This window comes from Octodon degus, unplaced genomic scaffold (genome assembly GCF_000260255.1).
Source record: "Octodon degus isolate 3935 unplaced genomic scaffold, OctDeg1.0 scaffold00300, whole genome shotgun sequence".
NCBI lineage: Eukaryota > Metazoa > Chordata > Mammalia > Rodentia > Octodontidae > Octodon > Octodon degus.
Window position 1 is genome coordinate 1,204,593 of NW_004524876.1, and position 10,928 is coordinate 1,215,520.

At 32.9% G+C, this 10,928-nt stretch overlaps 1 pseudogene; it reads left to right on the plus strand.

Annotated features, from left to right (window-relative positions):
• Positions 1–850: 850 nt before the first annotated feature.
• Positions 851–2,547, plus strand: LOC105741118 (annotated as a pseudogene).
• Positions 2,548–10,928: the final 8,381 nt, after the last annotated feature.

Here is a 10,928-nt window from a genome sequence, read left to right on the forward strand (position 1 = left end):
ATCCAAACACCTACAATATTTAAATGACAATGGAATATTCTTCTCTGACAAAACTAAACAAAAAAGAGGATAGAAATGAAGGACCATTTTGTATCAGTATACTCAAAGTAGTTAGGATAGATATACAGCTACTTTCTCTTAATTTAATGAATTGACAGATTTGTTCTAATAGTGTTTGTGGACAGGATACCTTGTCTGCATCTTATACTATGAATAACCACTAAGAAGACAACAATATTCAATGTATTAACTATTGAAACTGTCCTACTAATAGACTTTTTAAACTGCCTCATTACTATTGTTTCTCGACAAAATTATTAAAAATAAATAAGAAAATGTGTCACAAAGAAAAAAAAGAGAAAAGAAATTTGACAAACATATAAGCAAGACATCTAGAACTCAAATTAGACATGACCAAAAGTAAATTTAAAGCCAATTATACCATAGTCAAGATTCCAAAAATTCAAGACAAAAATAGAATATTTAAAACTTTTAGGGGAAATTAATAAATCTCCTATAAAGGAAAGCCCATCAGAATCACTGGTGATTTCCTAGCACAAACACTGAAGTCAAGAAGAGCTTGGATGAAAATATTTCATGCCCTGAAAGAAAACAAAGTTCAATTTGTTTGATTGATGCACTCCACAAAAATATCTTTCAAAATCCATGGAAAAATAAGACAAAGTTATGATCACAAAACCAGCTTTCAAAAATGTTTTGAGACCATTCTAGAAAGAGATAACAAGGACTACAATCCCATTAACTTCAACAAAATGAATCCTCTAGATAAAACAAACAAATAAACAGAGGGAAGGGGAAAAAAGAGATAGACCAACAAGAGGAAAACAACATGTCAGTGAAAGGTCAGTGCATATCAGCTGTAACCATCAATGTCAATGGCCTCAATTTACTAATCACATGACACAATCTGGCATTATTGAGTGAGAAGCATGAGCCAACAATGTGCTACATACAAGAAACACATTTACTTGAAAAGAAATTCATAGACTGAAAGTCAAAGGATGGAAAATAGTACTCCATGTGTAAGGAATTCAGAAAAAAATCAATGCTAACTATTCTATTTGCAGTCAAAGTGAGTTTCAAGATCAGACTGATTGAGAGAGATGGAGATCATTACCACCTGGTAAAGGGAAAAATCAAAGAGGAAGAGATAGCAATGATAAAAACAAATGTAACAAATACCAGTGCCCAAGTTTAATAAAAAAATTAATGGGCATGAAAAATCAAATGCATAATAATAAAATTGCATTGGTTAATTTCAGCATTCTACTGTTACAAAGACAGATCTACTGACAAAACATCAGCATTAAAATATATGTAACTAAACCAAACTTTTTAACAAGTGGACTTAGTAGATGTCTAAAGAGTGTTCCACCCCACAGCATCAGAATACACATTCTTCTTAGCTGCATGCAGGACATTCTCTAAAATAGGCCACATACTAGGCCATAGAATATGCTTAAGTAAATGCAAAGGATTTGAAATTATCCTAGATATATCATTAGACTATAATGCAATGAATTTGGGAATCAATGACAAAAGAAACCACAAAAATTTCATAAACACATGGAAATTAAGAACCATCCTCCTGAACCAGCAAAGAGTCAAAGATGAAATTAAAGAATAAATTAGACTGTTTCTACACTTAATGCTAATGACAATATAATATATCAGAATTCATGGGACACAATGAAAGAAGTCCTCAGTTGAAAATTTTTAACAGTGAATACCCACATCAGGAAAAGAGAGCAAGCACAAATAAAAACCTCAATGTTGAAATTGAAACTTATAGAAAAAGAGCAGGCTAGGCCAAAATTTCATACAACAGAAGTAAGTGTAAAGATCAGAGCGGAAATTAATGCACTGGAGTCTAAAAAACATAATACAAAGAATCAATGATGTGAAGAATTGGTTCTTTCAAAGTCTAAATAAAATTTTGATAGGATACAGCCAAATTCTCTTATACTTGGTGGCTGATGTTGTTGTATTCAACTGAATTTTCATATGGAGTCATTTCTCAATTCTATTTGGAAATTTATGAAGCTGATTCCTGATCTCAGATCCAAAGATCTGGAAAGCATCATCAGCCCCCAGTGCCCAGTTATTTACTTTCCCATCAGCTTGCCTGATGTGAGCAGATTCATGTCCAAGCACAAAATAACTCATTTAAAATGCTCAGCCTTAAGGGAAATGGCAGTGCTGCTCTATCCATGGCCCTTCCTTTATAACCTGAGGAGAGAAATCTTCAGCATTTATGAGAGGATTTTACTATAGTGTAAAATCCACACTTTGATCTTCATATTGCACAGCGAAACCTAGAACTCATCACCTCAAGAGTCAGACTTGAAACTTGCTAAGTCATCAGAAAATTCAAGATCTTGTCATGGAGAAAATGTGCATCTGACTCTTAATTAATAGTTTTGGGGAACTGATGATCAGCAAAGGCTGTTGCACATTGTTTGGCCTCACTGGTGGAAGGCAAGACAAGCAAATGAGTCAGATCTGGTAACAGAAAGTATATTCTAATGACTGATTTTAAAAAGATTAAATAAAATTCATAAACTCTTATATAATCTTATCAAAAAATGGAAAGAAAACACTCAAATCCACATATATGGAATGAAAAGGGTGAAGTGACAACAGATCCTGAAGACATCATTAAGATTATCTAAAAAAGCAAAACAAAGCAAAAAAAGGCAGGCAAAATAGCTCAGGAGTTTAAGGTGCAGGGGCCTGGGATTCATTCTGTGCTTGCCAGACAGCAATTGAGACTGGGCAGGGTGGCGCAAGCCTATAATCCCAGCTCTTGGGAGACTGTAAATAGGTGGATCATGAGTCCGATCTAGTAGTATGACCCTGAACTCCCTGTAGACCCTTTCCTAAATTAGAGGAAAAAAATATGATCATCTATATCTACTTCAAAAATTTGTATTTTAAAAAAGATGGAAAATGTAAAATAAATGGACAGATTCTTAGATACCTACAAATTACCAATGCTGAATCAAAAAGATACCAAAACCTTACATAAACCAGTATCAATCAATGAAATTTACAATATAATTTACCAACAAAGACAATGTAATTTACCAACAAAGACAATCTCAGGTCCTGTTAGATTTACTGCTGAATTCTACAAAAAACTTAGAGAAGTGTAACATTAATACTTCACAAACTATTTCATGAAATTCAAGTGGAAGCAGTACTCCCAAATTCATTCCTGGAAGAAAAAATTATCCTAATACCAAAACCAGAGAAGATCTAGCTAAGGAAGGGAAGTACAGGCCAATCTCCTTAAAGAATATAGATGCAAAAATCTTCAGTAAGATATTGGCAAACAGACTGCAGCAAATAATTAATAAGATTATATACCATGAATAACTGGGATTCTTAAAAGGGATAGAGGTATGTTTCAGTATATATAAACTGCTGAAAGTAGTACACCATATTAACAAAACCAAGGATAAAAAAAATCATATGTTCAACTCAATAGTTTCAAACTAAGTTTTTGACAAAATAAAGCCCCCATTCATGATAAAAATTCTACAGAAAATAATTTATCTCAATCTATTAAAAGCCACTTATGAGAAATAAGTAACCCACATCATACTAAATGAACAAAAACCAAAAGCTTTCATTCTAAAATCAGAAACAAGATAAGAAGGTCCACTTTATCTGCTCTTATTAGGCCTAGTCCTTGAAATTTTAGCCATAGCAATTAGTAAAAGAAAGAAATAAAAGGAATAATGATAAAAAGTTAATTTTATCATCAATTGAAGATCACATGATGTTCTATAAGACCCCCCCCAAATCCACAAAAACCTGCAGGATTTAATCAGCAAATTCAGTAGCATAGCCTGATAAAAGTCAACATTCAAAAATCAATACCTATCCTATATAGGATCAAAAACTCAATGACAGAGAAATTAGGGAAACAATACCACTCACAGTAGTAGGCAAACAAATGAAATACCTAGGAATCAATATAATGTAGGATGTAAAATTCCTCTACATTGAAAACTACAGTACTATGAAAGAGGTGATTGAAGTGAATATCAGAAAGTAGAAAGCACCAAATACATTAAAAAACAAAAAGGAAAACAGAAAATTATCTTTTGATTATGGGTAGGAAGAGCCAATATAGTAAAAATGGCTATATTTCCAAAACTGTTATATTGATTTAGTGCAATTCAAATCAAAATTCCAAAAGCATATTTCATAAAATTAGAAAAAAATTCATAAAATTCATTTGCAACCAAAAGACACCTAGAATAGCAAAGGCAATTCTGGGAAATAAAGGGAAGGTGAGGAACGCCACAAACCCCTGACTTAAAATTATACTATAAAGCTATGGTGATAAAAATAGTGTGATGTTGGCCAAAAAATAGAACTGAAGATCAGTGGTACAGACTAGAGGATGGAAAAGAAATCCCGACACATTCAGCCACTTTGTACTTGAAAAAGTGCCAAAAACATAACCTGGAATAAAGACAATCTTTTTAATAAATGGTTCTGGAAAAACTGGTTTAGCACATGTGAAGATTAAAAATGGAATAATATATTTAACCATGCACTACACTAAATTTAAAATAGATCAAATATCTAATTATTGAGGCAGAAACATTATATCTTGAAAGGTAAACCTTTATAACATTATATCTAGAAAGATAAACCTTTTATATCTATAAAACATTATATCTAGAAAGGTAAACCTTTCTAGACAAAAGTTTACCATAAGTACGTAAAAAGAACTAAGAAAAGAAAAATTGGACCTCCAAATAGAAAGGCCCAAATAGAAAGGCAGAAACATTGTATATAAAACTCCTCACAAAATTGATATAGGCAAAAAATTTATGAAGAAAACCCCTACTATAAGGGAACTATCACAAAGAATGAACGTTGGGGATTTCATCTTACTAAAAAGTTTTTTCATAGAAAGAAAAATCAACAGAGTGAAGAGACAAATCATAATATGGGAAAACTACTTACTAGATATTCCTCAGACAAAGGTTTACCATAAGTACATAAAAAGAACTAAGAAAAGAAAAATTGGACCTCCAAATAGAAAGGCCCAATCCAAAAATGGTAATCTTGAGATGAGTACACATATAAATAAATATATGAAAAGCTGTTCAATATGATTGGCAATCGAGATGCAAATTAAGACAACACTGAGATTACACATAACCTTACAAACAATGTCTATTATTATCCAATAAAAAATGCTGGAGGTTCTGTGGGAAAAAGAACCCTTGTCCATTCTTCGTTGGAATGTAGTCTGTTCTAACTATTATAGAAATTAGATGGAGATTCCTCAAAAAGACTAGGATTGGAAGATGCTTTTGACTTAGCTGTTCTTCTGGGTATCTTCCCAAAAGAATTAGCAACATCACAACACAGAGATATATGTGCACTCATGTTTATAGCAGCACAATTTGTAACAGCTAGGTCTCAGAAACAACTCAAATGTCAGTCACGTGAGGAATGGATAAAAAGTTATTTTCTTTTTATGTAATGAATGACATATTAATCATCCATAAAAAAGATAAACTGGAGACTGTTCTAGATAAATATATACAACTCAAGACCACATTCATAAGAGAAATAAACTAGATACAAATGTATAAACATGGTACTGTCTCCCCAGTGTGAGAAGATGAAAGAAAATATAAAGATATATGATAATTAAAATAGTTATGGTGCTACTTCTCTTAGTTCATTAAAAAGATTGGTTAGTACTAATATTATTTTACAATTAAATCCTGGTATGTTGTACTCTGAGTTAAAAATTGTAGATAAGAATATGCAATGTATTAGCCACTGTTACCTTCATATTGCTTTGGTATTTCATTTTTATATTTAAAATAAAAATTAAAAAATATGTTTAATTAAAAAGATACAGATTAAATATCAGAGGATGGAAAACAATATTCCAGGCAATGAGAACCTGGAAAAAATCAAGAGTTACGATCCTAATACAGCGGAATAGTTAGCAATGTTATAAACATAGATGCATCAGATACTAGTGCATACAATTTCATAAAAAAATACTGATAGACATGAAAAATCTGATAATATCCATTATAACAGTAAAGGAACACCTTGTTATAGTACTGACACAAATGGGAAGATAAGATCAATAGAAAATCATCAACACAATGCCAGAAATGAATCAAACCTTTGACTAAATGATATATTAGATATCTGCTGTAGTTTCCATCCAATAACAACAGAATACACATTCTTCTCAGCAGACTTTCTCCCAATTAGACCATGTAAGAGGCTATAAAGCATGATTAAGTAACTGCAAAAGAAACAAAATTATCCAACACATATTATTAAACCATAGGTTTAAACTACATTTTTTAATATTTTTATTTTTATATACTTAGTAAAAGGTCCACAGGGTCTCATTACACAGATAGGACTGACAGTGATCCTCCTGTTTTCAGCCTCCCAAGTGTGGAGATTACAGGTGCTCACCATTACTCCCAGTCTTAATCGCTATCTCAGTGCACCATTGGGGCAGGGCCGGCATGGCAGGCTGGAGATTGAGCCCTGGCCACTGCATTCTGCCTAACCAGGTGCTTTAGCCTGCTGAGCCATCTGCCTAGCTCCATAGATTGAAACTATAAATCAATAACAAAAGATATCACAGAAACTCTACAAACACATGGAAATTGAATAATATCCTCCTCAGCTAACAGTGGGTTACAGATGAAATTTGACAGTTTGTACAACAAAAGATAATGTCAGTATGATATACTGGAACCTATGGAACACTAACAAAGTAGTCCTTAGAGGGAAGTTCACAGTAGTGAATTCCCATATCGGAAAAACAGGATGTATTCCAACAAGTAACTTAACTGTGTGCTACAAGGTTTTCAAAGCTAAGAACAATCCAAACCTACAAGTAACACAAGGAAGGCAGTTATAGAAGTGGGTCAGATTAATGAAATTGAGACTAACAGAAAAATACAGAGAATCAATGAATGTAAGATGTATATTTGAATGACTACAGAGAATGCAGAAAGCCTTAGCCCATGTTAACAACATAAGGAAAGATACAAGCACAAGTCCATGTGCCTCTGAGTAAACAAATCCATATAATTAGAAATGAAAAAGCTTATGGAGCACTATAGTAGAAATTAACTTTTTTCTTTTCCAGCACTGGGGATCAAACTCAAGACCTTATGCTTTCCAAGCAGGTGCTTATGCCTCTGAGCTATTTCCCCAACAACTTCTGACAATTGCCAGTTGTGCGAACAGCACTACTATTATGGGCTATTGGACTACATTGAGTTATTTTGCTGAATTCAAGTACCTACAATCTTTGGACTGGAATCAAGTATGAAAAGGTCCTTTAAACACTTCTCCGAATACAGCATTTCTAACTGCAATGGAACACCCATCTATGACAAAACAAAACAAAAAAGGGGGACAAGTTGGGGGCCACAAAATCTAAGAAATTGATCAAATGTGTGTAGGTGGGACTAGGCCTCAGTACCTAAAACTAGCAAGCTAGCTCAGTCTTGAGATAAACATCCTGTTCGGTGAAGGTCAGCTATTAGTCACTAGGCAATCTTATGTCACATGTTACTAACTTTGTAAAAGTATAAATAAAGGACCGTTTTGCTGTGGAAAAAAAAAAGAAAAAATATAGATGGATACACAAGATAGTTAGGATAGATATACAGCTATTTTCTCTTAGTTTATTGAGAAGAAAGGTTTGTAGTAATACTTTTTAGACAAAATATCATGTCTGTGTCTTGTCCTCTGAATTACTGCCATGAAGACAACAATATGCAATGTATTAATTATTGTAACTGCCCTAATAATCTGTTTTGAAAATGTTTCATTGCTATTTTATATTTTTCTCATTAAAATGAGTAAAAATTAAACAAAATTTAAAAAATAGAAAAGCTGAAATCACATTGGACTCTGTAGAAATCCAGATAACAATGTTATTATTTGTATATAAAGTCCTTCCAAAGTCTCAAAGAGTCAAGGTGGACAGGTTTTTCGTATGCAGCTTTGTCCATAATTTGTGACTAATTCATGCATCAGTGATGGGGTTATAGATGTGAGTATTATGCTGACGCTAGGGCAGGTAACCTGCATCCAATATAAGGGACAAAGAAGCTTGCTTCTCCATTCTCTCCCTTATTGTTTTCACTATCTTCTGTCACTATCAACTATTGCCCTCTGCCACATACAATAATGTTTTGGAGCTAGTGGATTATGGTCTTAAAACCTCTATAAAGTGGGAGATAAATAAATCTTCCTCCCTTTAATTTTGTCTGTCAGGTATTTAGTCTCATCAGTGACAATAATAACTAATGCAATCATTGCTTTGTGAATTGGTGCTCAATACAATGTAAAATTCATAAGAAATCAGTAAATAGTTGCATGCATATGAACTACCATATTATAATGTCAAAATACATGCACTAAATTGTCTCTTTTTTTAATTTTTGGTGGAACTGGGGATTGAACTCAAATCCTTGCGCTTGCCAGTGAAGCACTTATTCTACTGAACCATCTCCCCAGCCCCAATAATCTCATTTTTAATAACGTTAATGTAGTATATAAATAAATTTAATGCAGTCAGAAATGTGCTTGAATTTTTACCTTTCAAATTGAAGGGGACACTGGTATTTCATTCAAATATCATCCTCGCAAGAAAACTTATATGATGGTTGGATGGTTTCATTTATTTAGTAAACAGCCCAACCCCTAAAATCCCAATAGCTTTCCTTGTCTATTCTTTTAATTTCATGTAACATTGATAACATTGTAGTAAAATTTAAATTTTTTGTACATATTATGGTCCTTGACTAATAACTCCTTTTCCTACTAGAATGAAGGAGATAAAAATGTATAGAATTCATTTTATTTATTGATAAACTAATGGAAAAGAACTACTTAGCTAATATCTACTCATTGACTGGCTCAATATAGCTATGCATAATGCAAACTAATATTTTACATGGATTTAAAAATATTCAGGTTTTAAGGCATGTAGATGTAGGAAAAAAATGTCTTTCATTGGTACTGACATAGAATTAAATATACATAGCAAGACCACGGAGATAGCTAAGCAAACTAAACACCTGCCTAGGCAAGTGCAAGGACCTGGGTTGAATCCGTGGTATCACATGCAGTGCTGACCCCCCTCAAGTGTACCAAGCTGTTTGCCAAGACCAGGTGTGGTGGTAATTCCAACACTGGGGAGGCTGAGAAGGAGGATTACCATGAATCTGAGCTGCATAGTAAGACCCTGTACTAAATACATAAAATAAAATAAAAAATAAACATATATAGCAAAGGAAACAATTACTCCCTAGAGAGATACAGATAAAGCCACAAACTTTAAAAATCCAAAATGAAGTACTATAATTAGTTGTGGAGTAATATGAGGAGTCCCAAATATTTTTTGAATGTAAAGAAGTAGTAACATCTATAAGTTGCTGGTATTAAATTAATTAAAATGATCCACACACAAAATATACATAATAATAATTTTGGATAGCATGTAGACAACAATAAAATGAAAAAAAAATAATTCTTTTTGTTTCACATTAATAGTTGAGAGACCAACGAAGTGTTCTGACATTGTATATACATCAGTTTAATGTCATGTATGGAAACTACAATTTTCGTAACAATTCATCAGGTATCTTAACCAGAGGCCTATGCATTATTTTTACTTTCTTCTCAAAATATACTAACATGCACCTAACATGTATATGAATTAATAATGCATTACAAAATACTAAGAGGAGTGGCTAATATCATATTTGGATCTTAAGGTGACAGAAGCAAGAGAAGCCAAATTAAAACCATTATTTCCACCTTATTCTACATCATCAGGAATAAATGAATAAATTTCCTGCTATTTGGAGCCAACTAACATTACAATATTGGCAGAACTGGGGATTGACCTCAGGCCCTTGTGCTTGCCAGGAAAGCGCTTATTCCACTGAGCCATCTCCCTGGCTCCAATATTACAATATTGGAAGTGAAGTTCATTTGCATTTGTTTCCTTTTTAAAGATAATAAAATTAGCAAGAAAAGAACATTAGAAATGATGCAGAATTTCACTGAATAAAATAATTGGAATTCAGCAATGGTTGCTGTATTTTTTATTGTCATCTTTATATTAGTTTTTAGTTTACCAGATATAAGCATGCAAAACTGGTCAAAAAAAGTTATTAAAAAATTAAAAAAGAAAAAAAGTAAGCAAATAACCATTCTTTTCAATAGCGCCAGAACAAACTGGCAGTATAATTATCCAAGCTATCCTGCATAGATACATAAATGTATGTTTTTCCCTTCCTTCTTTTATTTATTTTACATTTTCCTCATCTCAATACATCTGAGTAATTATTTCAATTATACTTTCTGAATTTATGTAAACTTTTTTTGCAATTTATAAGAATAGTGCAACCGACATCATATGAAGATTTTGGTTTCAAATTAAGAAGTTTTTGTATGATGCACTACAGATTTAAAAGCATGATTCTAACTTGAATATTTCACAATGAAATAAAATCTATAATATTCATAATCAAAGATTATGTTTTCATTCATACAAGATGTACAGGGTCTCACTACACAGATCAGACTCATAGTGAGCCTCCTTGTTTTCAGACTCCCCGACACTGGGATTACAGGCATGCACCACCACACCCATACTTCAAAAGTATTTTTGATATAGCCATAATATCCTAGGATTTGTTATTTTAAATAATCACCACTTTTGTTTTTAAATCTCAAATGAGGGCCATCCAAGTAGCTCAGCAGACTAAAGCTCCTGCTTAGGCAAAGCACACCTCTGGGGCTTGCTGAGACACTGAATGAGACTGGGTGTGGTGTGCACCTATAGTTCCAGCAATTGGGAGGCTGAA